The following is a 27,035-nucleotide window of genomic DNA, read 5'->3' as shown; positions in this document are numbered from 1 at the left end:
AAATTAAAACATTCTGGTAAAATTATTGTGATTTTGCACTTTGTACTGCTGCTTTTACTAGGTTAGCATAAATTTTGCAAACCAGAGCATTCAGATAAAACTGTGAGATCTGGAACAGAGAAAGTCAGAACTTGAAAGCAGCTTAAGCCAGTACAGCATTGCGTCACACACTTGATAAATTTAAAAACAGAGGCCCCATTTCTTGAAATTCAGATTTAAAAGAGAGGTTATTTTAAAATACATTAAATAGTTTCTCAGCTTGTTAATATTTTCACTTTGTCATCATGCACTGCAAAAGCCATAAAAATGTGTGCTGGAAGGAACCTCAAGAGGCAGCCTAGCCTAGAGCCTCGCACTGCAAAATGATGCATTCCTTTGCTGTCTCTGCCAGAGGCTCATCTAATCTGTTCTGATGAAGCTCCATTGAAATGGAGTCACAGCATCCATAAGGAAGCTGCTTCATTTTTTTCTTTTCACTACTTGTACATTTTGGGTGGCTCCCCTCACCCACTCAAATTTTCAACCTAGGTCTTCCACTCTGCAAAATAACTTTTTTTGCCTGCCCTACATTAATAGACAAGGCAATTTTACAAGGGAGGTACCTGTTCCTGTGCCCTGCCAACACCCCCTTCCTTTTCTCCAGGGTCAAATTCAAGCCCTTAAGGAAGGAAGGACCTAAACAAATCAGTGGTGTGGTCTCCTCCAACTCAGTGCTCTTGGTTTTAGAGACATCAAAGCATGCTTTATTCAAAAAAGATCTTATGAAAAGAGCTCACGAGTTATCAGCTTCCTCCAACAGTGTTCTCAAACTTCAGAGAAAGGTTTTCATATGCCTCCTCCAAATTACCCTCAGGCTCCAAAACCTCGCCACTTGGCTTTCAGCAATAACTGGGACAGGCAGTTTCCATCTCCTAGGTAACAGCCAAAATAGGACAGCTGGTTTTTAATCAAAAGAACTAAGAACTTGGTCAAGAAGAAGAGCTGAGATCACAGAGAAAAAAAAAACAAATGAAAAATATCTTCTATGTTCACTTTATCTTCTATACATTGATTTACACCATATTTAAATATTTCTCTGTGCAGATAATGGACTCTTTCTGCTCCCCAATATCACTCAGTCTCTGGAATGGCTGACCAGAAGTCAAAGGTTTCCTGGAAATTAAGAGGATTTTGTAAGCAATGGTTTAACTAGTACTAAGTCTAACACTCTGCGAATAATCAAGTAGGTAATTTCTAAATCAGACTGTGACTAATCTGTGTTTGCAAGGCTGGAGACTAAAGTAGTAGATTATGGATCTGACAGGTTTGGGAAAGGTAGCAGCAGCTCTGAGCTCCTAATAAAAGCACAGAAAAATGGGAGAACCCAGTGCCTACAAATACACAGAATGTGTTCGTCAAGGCCTCAAGTAGAACCATCACAGTGCCCCTGTTCCAGAAAATCCCAACAAAACAAGATTCTAACCAGTGGCTAAATAAAAATGAGCAGGCCTCTGTGTGCCCACAGAGGTACCTTCCAAACAAAGCAAACATGCAAAAATAGTTCAAACATATAAACCCCAAAAATATTAACACATGTTGAAAAGACATAAGAATGAGGCAATATCAAGATTGTTTAGAGTAAAGTAACTTCAAGCTGGAGGAACGCCTGCCATTCTGTCTGCAGTTCAGCATCTCCATAACCACAGCAGCAATTAGCTCCCACTTAGCTGTCCTTCTCACAGCTGCCAATGTTTCTGTTTGCATCATCACTTTCTCAACCAATTCTGACACTTGTGTGTGCGTTTTGGCCACTGTGTTTTAGAAGAATCTTTCCCTTTCTTTTTGACAGAACTAGGTTATGAAGAAATAATACACATGATTTGCCAAAACATCCAAGGCAGCAGGACTAACATGTGGTAAGAAATGGTGGCTGTCCCAGCTGGGCCACCATGGCCTCTGGTCACTGTACCTCGGGAGGATCAAGCTTGCAGCAGGCACCTACATTTCCATTGGCACAGCCTGAACTTCGATTCTCAGCTGAAGTTACTGTATCCTTCCCAAAAGTTCCCTGCAGTCCTTCTCACAACAGCTAGAGCTAGGATACTGTTACTGTTAAATTACTTTAAGTGTGGACTTAGAAGCAGATACATACTAAATGAACAGTTAAACTATTCTTTTTCTAACAATCTCTCTTCATTAAAGGAAAATTTCTGAAATTCTATGGACCCATATTTACATAATTAAACATCTCTTCATCTCATGTAAGGCTGGTATTGTCAGTGAAACAGTCTGGACATTAAATACATAAAAGAAAAAACAAGCAACCATACAAAACACCAAAAAAATGCAACACCATTATTTGCTAAATAGTTATAAATATTTATAGATCTGAACATTCTATTTTCCCTGAAATGAAATGAATTTGTAAAACACTTTTCTATTAATTTATTTTTGATACAAAATAAGCCAGAAAACAAAGGTAGCTATGGGCAGCAAGTCACAAAACAATAAATCAAAGGAAAACAAATATATTTGTTTGAGAAATGTCCCCAAAATAACAGGAAGAAAGTTTATGTCAAAGCACACCTACACTTAATTTCCACTGGAAAGACATTTGAAATGGCCTGTGCTCCTAGTGTCATTTGCAAGCAGCAGAATAGAACTATCCAACATCTAGCAGGACTCCCAGAGCTGAGTAGCTTACTCATTTCCACACATCCTATAGCTCCTCTTCCTTCATTAATCCTCACAATGATTTCTGCTACTGTCTGTGCTACCACAGTAAGAAGCAAATAGCTTTTGCATGGATTTACTCTCCCAACTTCCTTCTTCCACATAGCTCAGCTGTGTCCTGTTGTGGGAGATCAATATAACTGTACAGTCACAGCAGGAAATCTGCTTTTCAGACACACATTCAAGACTGATTCATGGCCCTGTGCTCTGTTCAGCAGAAGCACAGCACTCTGTACTGCACAGCACAGCCAACCTAGCACTGGAACTGAGGCAATACCAACATGCCACAGCTGGAGCAACTATGCTGTAGTGTAAAAATCAGTAAATAATAGAACCAGAAATTGGCATCTGGAACTAAATTGGTGAAAAATAACCCCTCCAGTTCAGTACTGTCAAACCAGTCATGTAGCAAGATTAAGGGATAAACATGTATATTAAGTTCTAAGCATGTATAAATGCTGCACGGTTACAGGTACTCTTTACTTAGGCCCCTGGCGCAATCTTGGTACAACGACAATAAACTACAGGAAACCCAAACAGTGGGACAAGAAATTTATTTCTTCCAGTTCCCTCCCCAGTCCTCTGTATTTCCCCTCCTAATAGATTACTAACATCAATGGTACCTCCACCCGCCTGTAGTTGTTCCTGAATGCAGAAAAAGCAACACAAAGGATTGCCCATACTGACAAATGCTCAGATCCTTTGTACTTCCTGAAACAGTTTGTATGAAAACTAATAAAAGTAGTTTACAGAAAATGCACCATCTAATTCCAGTCACCATATTACATCCATACATTGCTAATGAATCTGGACAACCAGATCTGATGTTTTGGAACACTTACTGTAGGTGCTGGCTCAGTCTGCCTAACAATTAGTTAAGCAACACAGCACCAAAATACAATGAAAAAACCCCAAGATTTCCTAGAAACATCAACTATGGATACTTGCAGTATGAAGCAGCACTAAAATATGCTAAATAGTTGGCTTTTAGCAGTAACAAAGTTGATGAATTTTTTTTAACTCATGATGACACACCAAAAGTTTCCTGAACTGCTTTCATCATAGCAATAGATGTGCACTGCTGATGTGTATTCACTAATTTGTTTGTGCTACTCTATGGCCAAAGTATTTTCTGTTAATAACAATAAAAACTGAAACAGGTATCTATAGTTTCCATAATTTCTTCCTTCTTTTTACACTGTGCACACTTTATTTGCTGTGCACAAAAAGAGTTCATGGAAACATTCAGAGTCCTAAGCAGCAGCCTTTCTAGCCATTTTCAAGCAAATTTAAGGAAAACTCTACATGATCTTTCTCTTGGGAAAAATATTTCTAGAGTAAAGGAAGTTTTAACATATCAAAATTTGATTGGACAAAGTTTTATTCCAGTGACACCAGAAGTCAAGAGGAGTACCTCACCAGGCAATTGCAAGGAAGGGTACTAGTGACCCAAGCTGTAAGCTTCTGCTCTAAGTGGGAACCTTCTCAGTCTTTCAGACCATGAGGAGAATCTACAGGAAACCAAACAGCACCACAGGGAATCTGAAGATCCTTTGGTTGCTGGTAAACTTCCCTGCTGCTCCAGCAAATGGCTTTCCCAACCGGCTCCTTAAAAAACCTTCTACACAATGAGTTGTCTGCTGTTTGTGAATCTATGTTAAAAGCATGAAGATGAGTGACACCCACAATGATCAAGTTCAGACTTGCCCTAGTTAGACAGCTTACAGGATCTTTGTCAGGCTCATTAAGTGAGTGCTGAATCAATGGGGGATCCAACTCTGCTACTTTAAAAGTTTACAGGTCAAATCAATACTATAGATGTGAGTCTCAGGTAACATACCGAACTCTGTCCCACAATATCTTGCTCAGATTAATCAGCATAATGACAATTACAGAAATTCCACAAAAGATTGCCCAAGAAACTAAATAGTTGCTGTGAGCCCAGCTCTGCTAGACTGGGAAAGTGGCACTGGTGTTACAACTACCTCATCAGCTAATGCACAAAGAGATAGACTAAGGCAAGGGGGAGCAGAATTCTCTCAAGAAGCATTTTACAAAGACTCTTAAGAGACATGTAATCCAGGGTAAAAGGTTGTGTGTCTGAATATTGACAAGGACAGAAGTTTGTGTCCTGGTTTATTACTGCCCTGTTCTAAACCATGACAGTTTGCATCATGTAATTCCAACAGGAATCAACTACCATCAAGCTAAAAGATAAATCAAAACAGCAGAAGAACAACTTACCAGATGCATGGGAGAAATGAGATTTAGAGGACAGACCAGTGAACGCTGGCCTCCCTGATCATTCACATACCTACCTGGCTTAATTTGTACCATTCATACCCTGATGTCTATGGTGTCTGACAGCTGATGGAGCTATGATATCTTGATATTTTGAACTACACTGCTAAGCAAATAGAATGCAGAATGTCAGCTTAATATTGTCACTGCTTAATACTATGTGGATATGAACAGTTTTTTGCCTCACATTTCACACTGATATCATCAAATATGGACTATGTCACTCAGATAAGGGAAAGTCACCACTGCCAGTGCTGTGGTTAAAATAAAAGCTCTACTATGATTTAATAGAGGTCTGTCTCCCTAGAGATACTTCTTAACTAGTTCATTCAGGCTTGGGCAAACACAAATCTAGGTCATGAGACTGTCACAATCTAAAAGTCTGCATATGTACATGCTAGTAAAGGCAAAGCTATATACTGTTATACCAGATGAACTCTGCAAGAAAACCCAGTGGGACAAACATTCTCTATTCTTTTCAGAACTCCCACCACCCACTTGCTGACACAGGGCACCAGCAGAACAGGACACATTTTCTGCTGTTCTTGACAGCTGAACATCTAATTCTATCGCAACATACCAAATACTTCTTGTAAATGTGCACAGACAATTAAAATGCAAGACCTCTTGTGTGCACTGCTGCTCTAAGAAAAGCCCTACCCAACCACAATACCTGTATACAGACACCACACATCCTGATAAGCAAGTTTACAGTTAAAACCTTCAAAAATCTCAGGAAAAATTCAAAGCATTTATCTGCAGCATGCAATACTGAATCTTATAAACAAACCACTTGAAAAACAGTAACATGGAGGTGAACCAGAGCAATCTTTAAAAGCCTAATTTCACAGTTGCTTTTCAATCATAAGTGGGCATTAATCATGCCATTCTCAGTTTACACATTACAGTTGTACAGGAACAGCATCTATTTTGCTAAGAACCCAGCAAGGAAGTACCCTCAAGCAGAATTATATAAGAGGATAAATTAATTGAGTCTAATTAAGAGTTGTTTAAAGGACAGTCAGCTTATTAGCAATTCAATTACACTTTGCTTTTTAAGTCAAAAGGCATATTTGAAAACTAGCTTGCTTAAATGTATCTTCAAAAGGGAGTACAAATTACAAGGGACTACAGGAGGAACATCATTGCTCCAAATAGCTAGAACAGCTTTTAGATAACAGAAGCAAAGAGCTTGACTGGATCTAGTGGTAACATAGAAGCATAGAAGTCATCAGCCTCAGGAGTAGGAGCCTCCATGATGGCAATGACTCTTTGAACATGACTTTTGTTCTTATGTTCCAAGAACGCTGCTGGAGAAAGCTGAAAACAAACAACACTAGTTTCTGTACTAATCAGAAGTGAATCAACATCCTTTTGCTATGTTCCTCTCCCAATGAAGTGATTCTGTTGTAGAGATGAGCTCTTCTAAGACAGTCCTAGGGAAAATGGTAAAGATGTTCACAGATGCTAGGAGTATAATTTTAAAAGTATCTAAGATACAGAACATGTTTATTTGGTCAGGAATTTTTATTTGTTTGCTTGGGGTTTGATGTTTTTTGGTGGTGGTGGGTTTTTTTGTGTGGGTGTGTGTTTCATTTTTTTTTTTATTTTGAAGAGTGTGTTATTGGGGGTGGGTTTTGCTTTAATTTTTTTTAAACCAAACAGAACTGCTAGGTACATCACAAGAGCTGCGACTTGCTTACAGTGGGATATATGGACAGCTTCTAACATATGTAAGGGTAAAAAGAATAAATTAAGATTAAAAATACTTTTCTATGAAAGAGTTAAGCTCATACAAAACTGATTTTCCAAAGCAGATTTGAATATTTGAAGCATTTCACCCACAGAGTGTAAATCACACTAACAATAGTAATAGCTTGAACTATCGAGTGGGATGTTAATTCCAGGCTTGCACAGCTCTGCATATTCACATTATTTTCAATTGCTGAAATGATATGTTTTGAAGGACAATTTCTAAGCCTTTATGTCTAGGTTTACAACCTTTCAGCACACTCACTTCAATGCTTTTTTTTTTTTCACTGAATTAATTGAAAACCACCAGTGAAGTTCTGAACTATGCCTGCTATCCTTGGCAACCACCCCAAAGCAGGATGTAATAAACTACTCAGAGTTGTTAATTTAGTCATTAAATGACACAGCTAGGATACAGCCTCTTGAGTTCATCTTCTGTGGTCTAAATATTACTCTGCATTTCTTCATACTTTTTTTTGTTGTTGTTGTTAAGTGACAAGTATAGGCAGAGTTTAGAATACATTATGAGCTTTGTACAGTAATTTGCTCTGCCCATTCAAAATAAAATGAAGGAATCTGCTTCTTCAGGTACAGAAACAGTATTGTAAATTTCCAGATAAAACTGTCATGGTAAATCACGTAAGGATTATTCCGTTGCTTTCCTCCCACCTTCCTGAACATCACCTGGTGCCACCCTGGAATGTTTTGATCATTTTCTTTAAAGACAGTGATCGTCAACAGCTACTCCATACACACTTCACTTGATTACCTGCCTTAGGGAACATGAAGGCAACAAATTGTCTGCTCAAGTTTCTTAAAAGCTTTATTAACAATCTTCTTTATTCATTATGAAAGCTGAACTACTGAACAAAATAAAATCCATTTAGCTACTGAAATTAATCCATATTGATCATTTTGATAAGAATCATCATCCAGAATTAGATGGGGTAGACAAGTCTTCAGAAACAGCTTGACTACGCAGAAGAATTAACAAGGTTTAAGTAAAATTATTTTTTGCCATTTCTGTGACATGGTTTATGCAAAATAGTTCTCCACTCTCATTGATTTGATCTGAAAAGGTGATCTTAACAAGCACTGAAATGGCTTTCAGTAGGCTTTGATCCATTTATCCCCACAATCAGTTAATACAATCATTTAAAACAGTTCACCAAAATAGGAAGTGAGGCAGGAAAACAGTAAATTTTTATAAAATGTTATTTGAATGAATGCAACTGAAGCCTAGTAAGTTAATATTCCACCTATACAAGTAAGCTCGGAACTTGAAGAAGGATTACACAGAACTGGTAGTCGTGCTGGCAACAAAACCATGTCTCCACAATGAGCTTCCTCTGCTTGTCCAGAATCTTTACGAATTGATGATGAAGACTAAGGGATTCCTAACTTGGAGAACTGTCTTCTTGCAGGCCCATTTGGAAAGCAGGATGCTTGGTAAACAGCTCAGCCATTTAGTGCAAATTTAAGCTGACAGTTTAGAGACTGACTGTCATCCATATTAAGCAAAGCACAGCAAAGCAGATCCCACTCAGAACATTACAGCTACTCATCAGGCAAACTAACTCAGATTTCCTCTGTTAAAGTACATCGAGTACGCTAACATGCATTTTATGTTAAACAGCCATATACAGAAAAGGTGCACTTTAAAACTGTATGGTTCAATATAAATCCAATTGCTTGAGCTAGCATTTTTATTTAAACATTCCAAGTCTACTAGCCTTGTCAGGAATACAAATGCTAGCAAAATCACAGTCACAGGAGACATCCATTTCCATAGTGTCTTTTGCTAAGGGGACACTGGATGTTGTCTGACTTTCCCATCAGGATGTAACTTCAGAACTCAGCATATAACATAACACTGACTTCCATAATACACTGTGTCTGTGTAAATATAAAACAGGATCAGATACTGATGCTTCCTGTCTTCTTGTTAAGCCCTGTCATTAAGTGCCTTTTGTACAGGTCAGATACTTATTACAGTTAAAATTAAAAAAAAAAAATCAGTCCAAAAGTAAAGAAAAGCCTATTCTCCTAGCAGCACACTGTGAAAAGCCAGTTAATAGAAACTAAAGGATAGGTAAGTGTGTGCAGTAAAGACAAGATCTTAGGGTTTACTCTGAGGTAAATACATGGTCATTCAAGAAGCTACTACATGCTAATAGTGGATTAAATTAAATCATAATTAAGAATCAGACAGTATTAGTAAGCATATAACAACCTATATGGTATGGTCAGCCATAAAAGGACTTAATTACTAATGTTTCTCATACTTCAGACTAAGACTTCTGACCTATATATGTAACATTTTACAGTCTATTTTTGCTTTACTATTTAGGCACCTCTTACTGTGACTAACATTGATTATTATTGTTGCTTTTCCAACAACTATCAGACATTGTTGTGTGACCAGAACTCTGCCATCATCAAGGACATCTTTCCTTGAAGCAGAGGGAACACTTACACAGAGCGTTACCAGTGTTGCAATTTTTAACATTAATTTCTCCCTGCAAAAACAGTTGGACAAGAACAGTGATCCTACTGACTCAACCCAATGCAACTTTTTTCTGCACAAAATACAATTGAAGAGGCCTCAGACAGGAGTCATACCATTGAGTTTTTAGAAAAAAATGTACATGACAACTCACTGGAAAGGACTGGTGAAAGTGACACTTGCAAAACTAACCTTGAAAAGACATCAAGTGAACAATGTAAACCATTATTTGCCATTCCTCTCTGCATCTTTCAATACCACTTGTTGGAAGTTCCATGAAGAGGCAGGTTGTCCAGGATCAAATGGCCAAGCAAGTCCACCAGAAAAATTCACTAGTGACATTTTTTCAACATTTACATCAAATAGCTGTACCTATTGCAGCTACCCCTCAGGTTGAAACAAAGTGTGCGATGTTAAAAGCCAAGACACTGGACACTTAAGATCAATTATAACAACTGTGAATGTGAAGTGATTTTCAAAACGTGAACTCTCACCCACAGCAATCAGACTAAATCAAGTTTCAAAAGTACACAAAAGAAACAAGAACCACCCATATCAAATCAAAGAGCTTAACAGTTTGGGTTTTTTTTCTGATTAGCATCTTGTCATTCACTACAATTAATACTCCAGCACACTTTCCTTCCCACCTAGTATTTTTTAATTGGAGAATTCAAAACAAAGCAAATCACTACCTGAACCTAAATAAACATTAATTCAGTTATGTTTCTACCTCTTGCTCACAAACAATCACAATTTGGAATCAGTATGTGTTAAACATAATTTCTGTATTTGTTTTATCAATTTTCATGTCATAGAGATAAAATTTACAGAAAAATAGTAAAAATCAACCAAATATGTGCATGTCAGCAAACACAGCAATACTAATCCAACATGCATCCCTCACTAGAAAGGTGGTGACATAGAACTGTGATAATTTCATCACATCCTGGCAGATGCTGGGCAAGTATTTGCAACAGTTTATGCACAGTCCACAACTCAAATGATGTGTTCATAAAACATGTCAAATCGAAAAACAGCAGATCATGCAACCTCCTTCCAAGTCATTTAAATAGCTACTAAAAAAAGCTCTTCCAGCCTCCATCACCTACTTGATATTTACTATGAATGCAGTTACCAATCACAGTTTACAATATCTAGAATACCAATGGATTTGCAGATGGTATTGTAACAAGCTTGAACTGGCTTAAGCGTATGCTCCTTTCATTTACCCATGTTAGCAACTGAACAGAGGTGGCAGAATGGAATGAAAATCAGAGCTAATACTTAACCATTTCATGCCATCTCAAAGGGTGAATGCTAGTTATAATGAGTTTTTTCAAACATCAGGTTTCTGGTACAGACATGCAGCTTCTCTGTGCTTTTTGATTACTAAATTTTTAAAAATAAGAACACTTTGTCAACAGAAAAAAGAAAACAGCTAATCAAAAGAACTTGGAGTAGAACATAAAGGGGGTAAAGAGGAAAAAAAAAAGAGTAACTGAGGAAAAGAACAATACCTATAGCAATTGATTGCAGAAGGCTCAGTTACTACCAGAATCACCCACACTAATGAAAAAAAGAAAAGCTGAGCAAAGACAGCATGCTTGCACCTGTCAAATCAACATCACTGACACAGCCACAAAACAGATGAATACAGAGACAAACACAAGAAAGCTAATGCACATTAGAGTGAACATTTCAAGAAAGCATTGGAGAGTTCACTCCAGCTTCAATAGTATTCAATACCCCCAAGGTAAAAAGCTCACAGCTACTGAAAAGGAAGGGAGGAAATTACAAATAGGTGTAATCCTCATGAAAATTTCTGAACATGTTTAAGCTTAAGTAAAACTTAAGTCTCTGAAGAGACCAGGATCTAACCACAAAGCAGCTGCTACTCCTACAACAGAGACAGAATGAAGAGACCATAAAAAACTACTGAACTAGTATCAAGGTGTAACATGGTGCACAAACATTACATGTCAATTAGATTATACTTAGCCTAGCACTCTGCCAACTGTGTGCTAATCTAAGGACAAACCTCCTCCTACATCAAAGGTGCTTAGACTCTGGCAGTGATCTTACTGAAAAGCTTAAAGTCAACTTGGCAGGCTTCAATTGGTTGAGCCTCAGATATTCCATTATTTTTCTTAACAAAGCCTATTTCAAGAGGTACTTAAACCACTGGGTGATTCTTTTGTCTCATAACTACTAGCTCTCATGTCTTAAAATGCATTATGCAAAGCAGTAGTATATTAGATATGTACTATATATGGAAGAACACATTTTATACCTACATACACAGACACATATATGAACCGATGTGTGTGAAAACACACACACTTGTGCACCGACAACTTAAAAGACAGGATGTTATACATGTCACAAATAGTAGCCTGAGTATGAATTCATAACAATGACAAAATGTACTGAACTCCAGCTAACACTGTCATTTAAAATGCACTAGCCAGAAGAAGATTACTGAGTGCATTCTCCACAGAAACCATTCCTACAGAAAACTCAGTTTCTTAAGTCAGAATAAAATTTTTTACCAGCATCTTCTCCACCTCAGCTGATGGTCAACAGCATCAATGTAGAATGCAGTTTACCAGGGGAAATTCATAGATCAAATAGGACCACAAAGGAATCAACACATAACTCCTATTTCCTTCCAATATTCTGCATTATGTAGAGCCTCCTAAAAGACTCAAGCCACTAGACTCTGCAATGTACACCAAAAAAAACCAGGAGGAAATTTAAAAAAAAAAAAGTTACTTCATAAAAAGGAGATGAGCTTGTTTTCCGAGTGCAAGTGGGAAAAATGATCTGTCATTGCCACTACTGCTCTGGATTACAGCCAGCAGCAAACGGGAAATCAGCTGAGACCCAGTTTACAACTACAGATCCCATTTCCTACCTAAAGACATGAGATCCCCGATAGGCCTTCCACCTGTTTCAGCTGTGATCAGCCTTTCAAAGCGAGCATTTTGGCTACCGAGGACATACTCATCCAGTAGTCTTCTACAAAACAAGAGATATTTTTACTTAATGGCTATTTCGATGGGAATCAGAGTAATGTATTAAGCATGGATAGCCAGAAGTGTTTGAAGGGGTCCTGCAATTCAAGCAACTGAGCTGCAAATCAGGGACAGACACTGACTTATTCTCCCTGTATGGTTTCTATCTGCAAACAGATAACCCATGAAAAAAACATCTTATCCTAAGGAAGGCTACAATAAGAGAGGCAACTAGATTTCCTAGTTGGAAATTTCACAGATTCACCAATGATTCTAAATATACAGTCTAAAATTACCTCCTTTCTCATACTACATCCTTAAGGGAAAAAATTACAACAAAATGACTTTACAGCAACTTATTTTAAAGACCTAAAAAAAAAGGCTTTTTTTCACTCATATGATTAATATTTCTCATTTCCCAGTTTTAGTGGAGAGTTCAGTGATAATTTCTGCAGACAATATCACACAGTCACTTTGATTTAGTTTTTATATTATTTCTAGGGTGTTTCCAGCTCTTACTCCTGCGCAAAACCTCTCATTTTTACTGCTGACTTCCCCAGGGAGTTTCAGGCACTTCCAAAAATAAATCCATGAAAGATAAGGCACAAAATATGGTGACACTCGGATAAATAACAACACATGGGACAGCTGTGCAGGGAGATTTATTCTTTCTGTCACTGTGTAAAACCTCTCCAGCTCCAAGTAGCTACAGAATCATAGAATTATGTTTGTTGGGACATGTAGGCTCAACTTGCCACCCAGAAAATGGGCCTTTTCAGGAACCAGCACTTCTCCTCTGAGAAGTAGAAGGCTGTTCACAAGGTCCTGAAGCCATGTATCAAATTTTGTGTTTATTTTCTCTGAAGAGTTTAAACAAGTTTTGAAAACAAATCCTGGCTTAAAGGAACACCAAGTCCAACAGAATCCCTAAATCTAAGCTTCTATTAATGTTGTGGAAATTCAGAGATCCAAACCTAGAATGTGTTTCAACATCATCCCCCTAAATTCATACAATAAAAACACAAGGAGGGCTGTATTTTTCTAAATGGAAATCCATATCCATTCTTATCTGATCTCATCAAGGTTACCTGCTGCACACAGTGCAATTACTGGGTGTTTTCAAGCACGCTATTTCTGTAGCAAACAAACAAGAACAGTGTTTATGGGCAAGAGCTTATGCCAATAATCCCATGTGAATAGGTCACTGAATTTCTTGAGTACAAGTTTATTCTCCTACCATTCATGCATATATACAACAGCCAGCAGCACTAATATATTGCCAACAGAAAGGAGGGAATCACTGTGGACTTTACAAGATCCATTTCTGAATCAAGCCAGCATGAATGAATTGAACAAGTTTCCTGAGGGCAATCTTTCACAGCTAAGAAACAAATAATATTCCCCAAAGCACCTGCTTTGTCCAATTAGTAAGTAGTTACCAATCGAGTTCAATCAGTTGTACAGTCAGATATAATTAATCTAACTACACTGAAATAACACTTAAAAAAAATTCTAAAATCAAAAGCTAATGAAGATCTTTAGCCATGTTATTTGATACCACAGCTGGTAACTGATCTGACAGCAGCTGTGAAACAAGGAAAACAGACGTTGCAAAAGAGGGTAACACAGTGTTAATTCTTACAAATAGAAGGTTTTTGCTGACAAGCTTGATTATAGGAATCATTATAGGAATGCTCTAGAAATATTTCACTTTAACTGTATAATAGTAAGAACAAAGCAGTGTTTTTAACCATCTAACCTTCTCTAAAGATTTGCACCTATGATGAAATATGTATCCTAAATAATATTTACATTTTAGTGACTTCATTTAACCTTGGCCTTAGTCATCTGATACCAACTGACACACTGCTTCAATACTTCACTAAAGATATTTTTCAGAGATGGAGAACAGCAGGACAAAATTTGATTGGAGACCTTTTAGTATTACAAGCACCATTTCCAGATGAGCAGTCAAAGCCAGAGAAACATTTAGAACAGTTATGTATACAAGATCTAAATAACTCCAACAGATTAAGAATCTGGAGCAAGATTTATCAAGATCTTCCCAAAGCCAGTCTAACCACTTTGTGACATTCTTTTCTCAAAGTGCTACAGTATAGAAATAGTAATGTATCTATGAAGTTATTTCTAGTCATGATTGTCCTTTGTTTTTTTGGTCACTCCTCTTACATGTATCAAGACAAAACAAGGTCATCTTCCCAGCTATTGGTTCTCATACCGATGAAAGGCATGGCCCTTTTTCCTAAGGCTTAAGGAACTCACTTATTATATGAACATATTCTCCAATCTCCCTGGAAACCGTTTAAAAATAGTCAAGAACTGCAATGGTCAGGTTACTCTCCTGGTTGTTAATTGCAATGTTTTCTTGGAGCTTCATGCATTCATTTTTCAGCTTGATTTCTCTCTTTGCAAACACAGTCACAGCTGTACACACTTCATGCATTCTCTAAACAAAATATTACACTAATACAAGCAGCAGATAAAACTTTTTAATTACTGTAGGAGCTTCTATGTAATTATGTGCATAACAAATAAAATTAAACAAAATCTTACCTCAAAATTAAACTTCATTCAAAAGAAAATAATCTCATCTGAGAGCACTGCTTGACCATGTGGAATGTTCCCAGTAACCAGGTCTGTAACACAAGATACAAACAAGTTACTTTATTATCCCCAGTCCATTAGTTTCTAGTTTTAAAGTGCCTTCTGCCAACACACTAGAAAGGAAGGAACTCAGGAAGTTATGGCTTTCCTTTTCTCTTTGGGAGTCAGAATTTGCACTGCCAAAAAGAACAGCTTTAAGTTCAAGAAAAAAAAAAAAAAAAATCAATCCAGGCTTCCAAATTACTCACATTTAAAAGCTCATAATAAATGAACTCTAAGTTCATACAGAATCACAGAATGTCAGAGATTGGAAGGGACCTCGAAAGACCATTTAGTCCAATCCCCCTGCTGGAGCAGGAACACTTAAATGAGGCTACACAGGAATGTGTCCAGGCAGGTTTTGAATGTCTCCAGAGAAGAAGACTCTACAACCCACCCCAGGCAGCCTGGTCCAGTGTTCTGTCACCCTCACTGAGAAGAAGTTTCTTCTCAAATTTAAGTGGAACCTCTTGTGTTCCCGTTTGAACCCATTACCCCTTGTCCTACTGTTGATTGTCACCGAGAAGAGCCTGGCTCCATCCTCATGACACTCACCCTTTATATATTTGTAAGCATTAATGAGGTCACCCCTCAGTCTCCTCCAAGCTAAAAAGCCCTAGCTCTCTCAGCCTTTCCTCATAAGGGAGATGCTCCACTCCCTTCAGCATCTTCGTTGCCCTGTGCTAGACTCTCTCCAGCAGTTCCCTGTCCTGCTGGAACTGAGGGGCCCAGAACTGGACACCATATTGCAGATGTGGTCTCACCAGGGCAGAGTAGGTGGGAAGGAGAACCCCTCTCGACCTACTAACCATCCCCCCTTCTCATACACCCCAGGTACCATTGGCCTTCATGGACAGAAGGGCACAGTGCTGGCTCATGGTCATCCTGCTGTCCACCAGGACCCTCAGGTCCCTTTCCCCTATGCTGCTCTCTAATAGGTCCTTCCCCAACTTATACTGGAACCTGGGCTTGTTCCTACCCAGATGCAACATTCTACACTTTCCCTTGTTATATTTCATTCAGTTTTTCCCCGCCCAACTCTCCAGCCTGTCCAGGTCTTGTTGGATGGCAGCACAGCCTTGTGGCTTGTCAGCCACTCCTCCCAGGTTGGTGTCATCAGCAAACTTGCTGATAGTACACTCTAGTTCCTTGTCCAAATCATTGATTAATATATTGAATAATACTGGCCCCAGTATTGAAATACCTTGAAATTCTCTAGTTTTGCAGCACAAATCTAGGTGTTAACAAATTAAACAATCACACTGACCTCTCAAAGATGTCTGTTTTGCATTAGCTGTGCTATTCTATGGTTTATGGTTTCTGTGTGGAGTAATTTAGCAGAAAACAGCACAGTACAAGCCTCTTTGGGCAATTTCCCTTCACAGTGAAACCCCTTCTGAGAGTATGAAAACAGAAAAATAAAACTAGAATTAATAGTTTGTTTTGGTTAGAAAAGACAACAGAAGCTATGGTTTGGCTTTGGTTCTTTGAGGAGGTGGGCTTTCTTGTTTAGGTGTTTTTAGGCTTTGGTTTTTTTAGGCTTTTTTTCTGAGATTCTTAGGATCATTTGCTAGTTTATACTCTAAAGAAAAGCTAATATAGCATACACGTTTAATAATCATCTCCTGAGGATGGGCAAATCAGATTAAACTCAAATTTTAGTTTATCAGTTCCTGTCCTCTCAACTCCCACAATTCTATGAAATAAGCACCACCTTCTTCTCAAGTATCTCAAAGTTTACAAGACCAATCACTTTTTCAGACACAATAATAAAGGGCAGCTTATTGCAGGTCAGAGTAAATGCAGTGTACATTAGGACAATTATTTCAGCATCCAGTGGCTCACCAGTACCCGCATTAGAATTGGCACTGTATCAGTTTTCTACTTTGAAAGTTAAACGCATATTCCACACTTAACTTTTCAACACCTACCAAGTCTCCAGTAATGCACAAAGAATGTACAATTAAGTTTAATTAAAATAATATGTGCCACCCACCAGCCTTGCACCTCATGGATTTTCCGCTAAAGTTTAAGGTCAGGATAAAAGCAAGTTCAGTGCACAAAATGTCTGCAAATTTAATACCTTCCCTCAGACGGCTGTATCAGCGTACAAGAGATTTATCTGTAATTCCAGTATTTGTATTACAGCAACAAGTCAAAGTCCTGTTCAGTACAGCCCTTAACTCACCAGTGACCCTACTTCCCAGAAGGAACTGTTTACTTCACCATACTTGCACATATTTTTAATTTCTAAATTTGCTTCAAATGTGATTGTCAAGTATTTCAGTCACTTGCAGCATTGATACCTCTCTTCATTATCAGTCCTTTGTTGACAAAGACATTAGAAGCCCATTCTAAGCCCCAAGTTCAGAAAGCACCAAGTACTAGCTGGAGGCATCTACACCCTCTACTCAGAAATAGTATCACCTAACACTGACACTTACCAGACTTGCATCAACAAATTAATGTCTGAAGAACGTACCACACCCAAGAAACAACAAAACCTTACCTAGCAGAGAATGAAGTTACAATCACAGTATTGCTTCTTTCTAGTTACACCTGACAAAGGTCCCCAGATACATTTTCAGATTCAATACACACTATTATTTTGCCATCATTGTGATCTACATGGTTGAGAAACTGCTTTGAAATCTGCTCTTTTCAGATGCAGTTCTATAACATAACTGTTGCTTAAAAACAAACACCACCACCCCCAAAAACAAACAAAAAAAACCCCAACCAAACAAAACATACACACAGACAAACAAGCAACCACCAAAAAAACCCCACAAATAACTCTTTTCTTCAAGCTATAAACCAAATATGGCAAAATAGAAATGTATTTTTCTGTAGTTATCAGGAGGGTCTCATGTTAATCAGAAATGTGACTGGGAATGAAAGAGGTGAAAGAACTGCTCTCTTAACATTTTAGTCCAAGGGAAGGAACAAAACCATGCATTTGCAGATACTACCAGAGCAACCTAATGAGTAGATTGCAATGTTTCAAAAATATAACTTCATTTAAAATAATAGATTTTCAGTTATCTGAATATTTAACAGTAGAAAAATTAATGCATTTTGTAGAGTCTGGAAAAAAAAATTGCTGATACTATGTTACATTTTAAGACTGGCTTGAACAAATGTGACTGCAGAAAGAACGTTCATTTTTCAAGTGAGCTAATTACTGCTGAAGTAGCCATATATTTTTTAACTTAGCAATTGGAGCTAAAGAGAGCCTAAAAACTATTAATCACTGTTTGTTTATTCTATTGTCCTTACTTCCTGGAATGCAGTCAGTGATGAAACTCGACTGCCCAAAAGCCCAGTCAGCAAATCAGCTGCCCTGAATCTGTTCACAGCATGAACCCAGTGACTAACATTCTTAACCTAATGTAGGATGGGAACAACAAATGCATAACACATCTCATTCTGGAAGTTTTATACAAAATTCAATGAGGCTTTCTGAATATTTCAAGTATTTTTCAGCATAAGCCCCCTTGCCTCCCCATCTTCCCCCACACACCGTTTTCTTAGTGCAGCTACTGGTTCAAGTGCTAGCGATGTTATTTATAGAAGAAGAAGATTAAAATAAAGTGGTTCTGTAGAATGTTCTTTCTCAATTCCATTGCAGAATCCTACACTGTGAACCAGAGGTAGACTATTCTTCTGCTCCTGACATTTTCTAGGTATTCTGCATTCTCAAAATTCTTGATGATAATGTAGTTTAATTCAGTAGCATTAGGATTACAGGCTCACTGAGACTACAAGAATAGATATCGGCACCCACTTACACTACAATTTTTTTTAAAGTGGAAAATATTTTTGTCCATGTATTTCCTTTGGGTTTAAGTGTGTTTTCCTATACTGTGTTTTGTGCCATTTTTGTTGTTGTTGTAATTGAGGTAAAAATGACAATCAAGTCAAAATACATGGTCTACTACAGAAAGCATAGATTACTATATTTTAATACTGTTGGCATTCATCACCACAGCTCTGTATCACCCCTTGTTAAATGAATCTGCTAACAGTTTAGTATTTTGAGCTATAAACAGGGGAACAGTCCCATTTTCCCCATCCTCCCAAGACATCAGGAAGTTTAGTTCTATGATACATGTTCCATACTTCGAAACTTTATGTTCCCTGCATATTATAAAGGCATTGAATGGCCATTTTAAGCTGGTAATAACTTTGATGTTTTGTCATGTGACTTCTTCAAATTCTTAGTTCCTCCCCTTATCCATCATCTTTTATTTTTTTTTTTCTTAAAGACTGCAGAGACTAAATTACAAGGATATGAAATACACAATATTATGAGGCACAGACATTTTGAGACCATCTTCAGAGGCTGAATCCCTGCTAACAGTCACCTGTCTACAAAATAGGGCTGAATTCCAAACAGATTCAAAGAAAGGATGGAGAAATACGGTCTGTGCAGTCACTTGCAGTACACTTCAAATAATATTTTCAGCAGGACCTGATATAGTCTCCAAACTATATCCAAAAGCAGATTCCCACCTTCCTTCAAAACTGTTCTTCAGTAACTAACTTGGATTCTTTTGCATCCTGAATCTGGATTTCAGCTCCATATGCTAAAAATTGCCATTCTTATTTGGGTAAAAATGTTGAGTTACCTTCTGTTGCCAGAAGTAGCATTCATGTAACAACATCAGGCCTATGGATTACAAGATAATAAAACGTTAAGAATAGAAGTTAAAAACTTAAATTGGTTAAGATTTTAACTGACTGTTTTGAAACACCAAGTAACATGCATTTCAGGTTCTGTTTCAAGACTAAAGCTGTATTCACCTCCATAGCACTGGAGGCATCTTAAACAAATGACAAAATGGTGAGATAAGACACCACCAAAAATGTACTTGAAAACTACAGGAATTTTAAGGTTGTCTGAACATTTGCTGGAAACAGCCATAAGCCTGAGTAAAACTGAACTGACATATGATTTTAGTTACCAAACTGACATTAAAACCCAACAGTAATGTTTTTGTTTAGTAGATCAACATAGAATTTTTCACAATCAGAGCAATCTCCGGCATTTACCACATTAAATATTCTTGTAACCAACAAACAGAATTTTGCAGGTGATCTCTGAGAACAGATATGCTACCTTCTCCTAAAGCATGGCATAGCACACAAAAGCAGATGGATTAAGAGCACACTGAGTTTCTGCATCTTGGGTAAACCTGCAGCCTAACTGCAGTTCTGCCTGTGCTTTTCCTTTCCTGAGGGCAGACTGGCTCAACCAGGGTAAGTAACGCAGCCTCACTTGCCAGTAATCAGGAGTACCCAGTGGGGTGTTCTGAGAACAAGCACGTGGGTATATGCACTCCATGCCAGGACAAGTGCATGAAAAGCCCATCACAGAAACACAACTAGAAAAAAACCAGTCATGCTCCTCTATATGCCACAAACTATTATTCACAGAGTCTAACGAAAAACTACTAGTCATCTTAACCTGACATGACTTGAATGAGCTCTCATTTAAAAAAATCAAAAGTGATTACTATTAGGTTTTAATCTAGGTAACAGTTCATTACCAAAAGCATTAGGATGAAGCTTTAAAGACTTCATATAAATGTTCCTTTAAGATACTTTAACTACACGAATCATGAAACACTGAACGATCATACCACAACTATTACTATATTCCTCTACATTAATGATGAAAAATTATAAAATTATGAGACTAAAGGTTGTTTTTCCTGTAGTCAAATTTCAGCTAATTATTTTTCAAGTTTCAGACATTGTACTACCTTGAAACCAGCAAGCTTTTCTAGGTGCAGAAGGTAAAAAGAACCCTGCACATAAACCAAGAAATTCTGCACTTAGTTTCATCAAATAGAACTTGCTCCACAACACAGAACACCACGTGTTTTGCTAGTATGGTTACTATTTGTAAAGGATAAAGAACAGGTTAGAAAAGGGAAAAAATGACCAATAAGCACCCTACACCCTTCTGCTGCAGGTAAATCAGTTTTTAATAGCAGGAATTGAAACATAACATTTACCTTTGAATATAAAATTCAATTTTAATTATTTTTTCCTCCAGCAAAGTATTACAGGAGACATTCATTATATAAGGAAATCCATTTCGCAAAGTGGAACAAACCAATATGCAACATCATTTTTTGCCCTTCCTCCTCAAACATATATGATCTATAATTTCCACTTTATGTTTCAGAAACTACTGTTTATCAGATCATAATACAGATTGCCTCACTCTCCCTAGATAACAGGTCACTCAGGTTGTCTCCACTTCAACCATCTAACATCCAAACCATCCAACACTTCTGAGTCTTTTTGCCTGATATCTGTGACTTCAATCAGATTAACTGTTTCAAATAACAAAAACTTGTTATTTATGGATTACAGTCAACAAAACATACCACACTGCTGCGTCAGTTCATAAATTACCAGAATTCACCTACTGGAACAAGATATTCAGCATCTAGGCAAATTTACCTATTCCCCAGGTGAAACTACACTCACAAAAGCAATTTTTCCCTTACACTTGGAACTAAACATTATTTCTTAAAAACTGTGAAGTTTATGAAAATGGTGCTTCAGTGTGGGCTGAAGCATTCCAGGTAAACTTTCTTCCTTCGTACCTCACAAATGACGGTAGCTCAGTCCTGCACCCATCTGCCAAAACTCAGCTTTCAGCCTCTAAGGATCTATTACTGCTTCACTCTCTCTGATCTTAACTACAGTTTTGCAGCTTTTATTTGTCAATCTTTGCAGCAGCCTGCACACAAAGCATAATAGACTTGAGGAGGTCTGAAAAGGCACAACAGGTAAAATTCTGCAACACAAGAGGAAAGCAGGGCATTAATTTCTTCTCAAGGCTGCATGTTTGTATAGGGCAGACAAAAGTGCCTGTTGTGGTCATTTAAAGTCAACTATATTCTGCCACATTTTCAAAATTATGTGAGTCTCAGCTATCTTACATTAGGAGGATGAGCCAACTGATTAATATTAGAGATAAACGTCTTCCTGTGTTTTCATGTATGTGAAGTTTTTGTCAGGCAAATACTACTTTCCTTCAGGGCTCTTCAAGAGTAGTTAATAGTTTGGGGTACTTTTTCCATAAAGGAGCAGTTATTACTCAAACTTTATTCTGAATTCTAGCTTCCTCCCTAGGTATATTAGGAAAAAAGGTTCCAATCTTGTTGTCCAGTAGAAAGACAAAATCTTGGTCAATGTGAATTGTTTTTCCTTTTAAGGTAGGCAAAGAAGGCTTACCAAAAGTTAAATGGTAACTTTAATTTTTATTATTACTGTTATTACTATTAATAGAGGAAAAGCTACAGCAAATATTCACATTCAGTCATGCTCGGTAAGTTCTTCAAAAAATGTTTGCCTGGAATAGTATGCCATCCTGGGATCAAATTGCAATGCTTTTGATGACAGAACCTAAGTCTGACTTGACTGATCTGAAGTACAAGGCAGTCATGCTTTACTGCTCTCCTAAGAAACCACACACTAGAAAGGTGCCACCTGTCAAACCCACCTATTCCTCTGTCATAATGTGAATGACACTCACCCTCTGAACACTACTACAGGAAGTACCCAGAGACTGACAAGTATCGACCACTATTAATTATGCCAGACTTGCAACGCCTGCAAAGAGTTAACTACAGCCATCAGCGATATTTCTTCATTTATTGTAAATATCTGGCTCTACATTTGAGCATAGAACACAGTCTTTTAAAACTAGAGCTAAATACATTCTTTTTAATCATGTGATGCAAGACATAGTAATTGAAAATGACAAGTAATCATGTGAAATAACAAGTCTTCAAAAATGAGTACATGGCACTTTCTTCATCAAGGTACCATTCACAATAACTCTAATTTCTGACCTTTCATGATTTCAAATCTACGTTAATGTTATCCTGTAAGCAGCTTAACAACTGTAAACAAGAAGCTAAGCCTATTTTTCATGAGAATAGAAGGTGTAGTTTACCTTAGAAGAGCTGCATGGATACTAACACCTGAGTACTGAACTCAGATCCATAGTATCAGAAAGAAATTCCTCAGCATAGGGTCTATTTTCTTGCCATGCTGCGATGCTATACACAGAATATCCAAATATATCCTTGCACTCAGGTCAAAATCAGATTTGTCTTCCATTTATGCTGGCATACATTACAGCAACAATTATTCAGCAATTCATTGCAAAGATTCACTGGTTCAGTGATAGCTATTGAACCTCAGCAGTTCTATAGCAATATAGCTAAACAGTATTTGCATCACCTTTATGAAAAAGGGTGAATTCAGCTGTCATAAGTAACTACCATTAAAAAAATACCTAGTTTTTCTTTACTGTTAAATCATGAATTACTCAAGCCTCAAAGACTTCTAAATAAGCATCTTCTAGAGTAGGTTCACATTTCCCTTCCAGCTACTCATCCAAGAAAGGAATAGCAAATCCACAATATGACATTGGTCCTGTTCCAAATCTCCAGTCAAGCCTTCCTCTTCAGGAAAATATATTTAGCCTCCATGTTCACAAGAGAAAAAACAAAACCACAAATGAAACGCACACACCACCATTAGCCTAGGTTAACAGTTGGATCAAAGAGGAATTTACAGCATAAGGCAATTCATAAAAAAAATCCAAAGTCCTAGACAATCAAAATGACTGCCTATTCCAATGACTTCCATTTTCATGTTCCTTCTCAAAAAGTTGAAGAAAAGATATTAACAACAACATTTTCAATGGCTTGACTACCTGCATCATAGATTTTAACCCCATATTAAATAGAACTATCACCAGATACCCATTTTGCATTAAAATCCCTGCAGAAAGGGTAACAGAGGTGGCTGGTTCCAAGTACTGACAGTTAAGCTACCTGAAACAACAACAACAACAAATCAATTGCACTGCCAATATTAATATAAATATGTCACTCTTGAGACATACTACAAGGTTATAATCAAATTACGAAGTCGCCTAATGTGAATACTTCCATCTTTAATGACGACATGAAATTCTTACACAATTTTGGCTAAATACCTGCAAGTGAAGTCATTAGCAGTGAGAGTATTAGTTTCAAGAGATAAAATTTCATGTTCTGGGTCTGTGCATGAGCTGAATAAGCAATAAAATTAAAAAGTAAACTTTCAATGGATAGGTAAAAACAAAACAAACAACACAACAACAACCACCATGCAACACACACACACAACACCCCCACATACCTAAACGCACACAACCAAAGATTTTTGTTGTTGGTACAATTTCTTCCAGTATGTTACCAAGACAGGACATCTGCCATTCTAATGGTGTAATTCTAAAACTGTCTATATTTAGCTTATGCTAAATTTTCCAGCTAAACCTATTCACAAAAGAACTACAGTCCACTTACACTGTAGCAAAAAGAGCATACAATTTACCTCTTTGGTATGACTAACAGGAAGTTTGCCAACTTTCCAGACATATTCCTCGAAAGCTAGGCTGCTCTATATTTGCACACAAACAGCATATTAATAGTTCAGAGACTCCAGATAAAGAGCACTGGAAATCCAACTTCAATATAAATAAAACTTGGATTTTTCATGTTTATATTATCACTGGTTTACTAGACTTATTTCCTTATCTTCAGATCAAGTTATTAAATACTTAGGCAACATGTTAACCACCCTGACAGTAAGAAACATACTGAAACACAAACATACTAAATATCCTAAGTTAATGTTAGCATATTGATTTATAATATTTGAAAAATTATTTTGAACTCAAACCAGAACAATCAAAACTCAACAAAACAAAGCAAACTTGAATTCCACCCCATCTTTTTGTTATTATGCCACAAACCTCTGATGTACCATCTTGTGTGCATTACACAGAATCTCCAAACAAACAGAACAGGTCCTAAGCCTCCTCAGAATGAAAGCTGGTTATCAAAGAAAATGCAGCTACACAGTGATGTGGAGATAAATGGGTCTGGGCCAACTCTGTATACAAACACACATACATGTATGTTCATATACGTTATTATTACTTTAGACATACAAACACAGACAGCCTTCTTACAAAGCTTAGAATGTCTTCAGTTAGGAGGTCTTCAGACTCCACTCCATCACATAGCGACAGGACACTCAGCATTTTCAACACAGTCAAGGCTAGAAATTTCAAACAGGAGGAAATCTGTTGCATTCAAGGTAAACCTCAGCTTGAAAACCCAATCGGCAGTTAGGAAAAGACAACTCTGGAATACCTTCCTGAAGGCCCAAAAAACAACATGGAGAACATCCAACAAACCATTACTGGGGGAGTTAGGACTTTACAGTGCTCACCAGAAGGTGTACCTACTGTTTCCCCTATTTCAAAAGAAAAAGCCTAAAGTTAGTTTTGCCAACAGCTGTAATTCTTACCTTAAAAAGCTCATACTACAAAGCAGCAAGTTAAAACTCACTGTATTTTGCATTATATGCTCTATAAGAATATTCTTACCTCAACTCACATGATATAGATATTTCCAGAACAAGTCACTCACAACTTCAGTTTCTTCTTACTAGGATACTGTATACATGTAAATATTTTGTGTCTAGGAAATTTAACAGTTAAAATTCCATGAACATAATTCTAGCTATCATTTACATGTTAAAACTGCATGTATTTTGAAAGAGCTGGCAGTACACAGACCTATGCTGCCAAATTCAGAGTGCTGAAGGAGGGGAGAATGTGGAGTTAAACACAGAATTGGAGGGGCTAAAATTTCAGGAAGTCTGCACATTTATTTCTGCTATGCAAACTATGCAGATGTTACCTATCTCAGTATTATATATCTTTTCCCTGTATACATTTCTGTAACCACATACAGAAATGAAGCTCAAAATTAGGTTTATATTAGTAAGAAAAAAAAAAAAATATATTATTTACTTGAAAATGAATTTGTTTTCATCTGCTACCACCTCAGTAATCAGTAATGAAAAAAGTAAACCCAAAACTGTTTTCTATACATGACAGCCATTAATTCAATTAGTGTGCGTGCTTTAGAGAGCTGGCAGGAGTCCAAAACGCAACCATAAGCAGTCACCTGAGGCCCATGGACATCTTCCAGTCCATCAATGTAGGCTGTCACTCCAGTCAAGCTCCTCAGATTGTAGAAGCTGAGGAAAAACAACTGGCATGAAAAATTATCCAGAATGAATGTGGTTGACTAGAGCTGAACTGAAGAATTTCCTGACTCAGACACTACTCTCCTAGCTGAAAGTGAGCCCACTGTCATCAGCATCTCTTCTAGATCTCTCCAGAAGAAGAAATGCACTCCTCAGAGCAGATTACCAGTAATAAAGTTTTGTGATCATTTCTATGACAGTACTTATACATTTTCTTGTATGCTTGAAAGCTCATCTTCCCAGCTTAGTATCAAGCTTTCTAGACTGTATTTCAACCTTAGTAATCTATTATTTTTAAGTTGCTTTCAACGCACTTCCCTCTCCAAATAACAGCCATTTCTCTAATTGAGTGAAGTTACATCAAACAGATGAAGAACCTGAGCAGCTCTCTCCTACATTAAGAATTTGTTTTCTTTTAGGAGGTATAAGTCTTTTGATATGACTGGGAAGAATTTAAAAGGCAGCTTTAATTACTACTGCTTATTAGAGCTCCTCAGTGACTGAGAACTTAGTAGTTCTGCAAAATGTACACGTAACTGTTGTACACTACACCAGATATGCATAAAGCAGTTCTCTTTATAACTGATTTGTCTTGGAGGACATCAAGTTAATGTTTCAAAAAAACCAGCACATCTTTAGCCATGCAGCTGCCAAGTCAATTCTTTCTGATTAAAATATACTTTGAATTTCTTAAGGTCTTCCCACAGACATAAATCTTTCAGTCCCAAGCACTTCCTGTCATTTTAATTGCTTCACTTCCAGCCCCACAAAAACCAAAAATTATGCTTTGCAGTGTTCACTGAAAGGTTGAACAGCACTCATTGTGTCCCAGGGGAGAACACTGTCTGGAACGGCTATTTAAATGGGGCAAATAGGAGATATCATGCTGAAAAACACATAAAGAAATACTGTCTGTTTATACTCAAACATATTAAAAGCTCAAC

At 37.4% G+C, this 27,035-nt stretch overlaps 1 protein-coding gene across 1 annotated transcript in view; it reads right to left on the bottom strand.

The window, feature by feature from the left end:
- Positions 1-27,035, bottom strand: part of TLN2 (talin 2) — a 158,703-nt gene that overhangs the window by 94,431 nt on the left and 37,237 nt on the right. Inside the window, exon 2 of the mRNA XM_080351330.1 lies at positions 14,860-14,942. The gene's annotated coding sequence lies outside the window, so the exon portion shown is untranslated. The remainder of the gene's footprint in view (positions 1-14,859; positions 14,943-27,035) is intronic.

The sequence above is a fragment of the Nesoenas mayeri genome (genome assembly GCF_963082525.1).
Source record: "Nesoenas mayeri genome assembly, chromosome: 11".
NCBI classification, from domain to species: Eukaryota; Metazoa; Chordata; class Aves; order Columbiformes; family Columbidae; genus Nesoenas; species Nesoenas mayeri.
The sequence above is the reverse complement of the archived record's forward strand: the minus strand, read 5'-3'. Positions and strand labels throughout refer to the sequence as shown.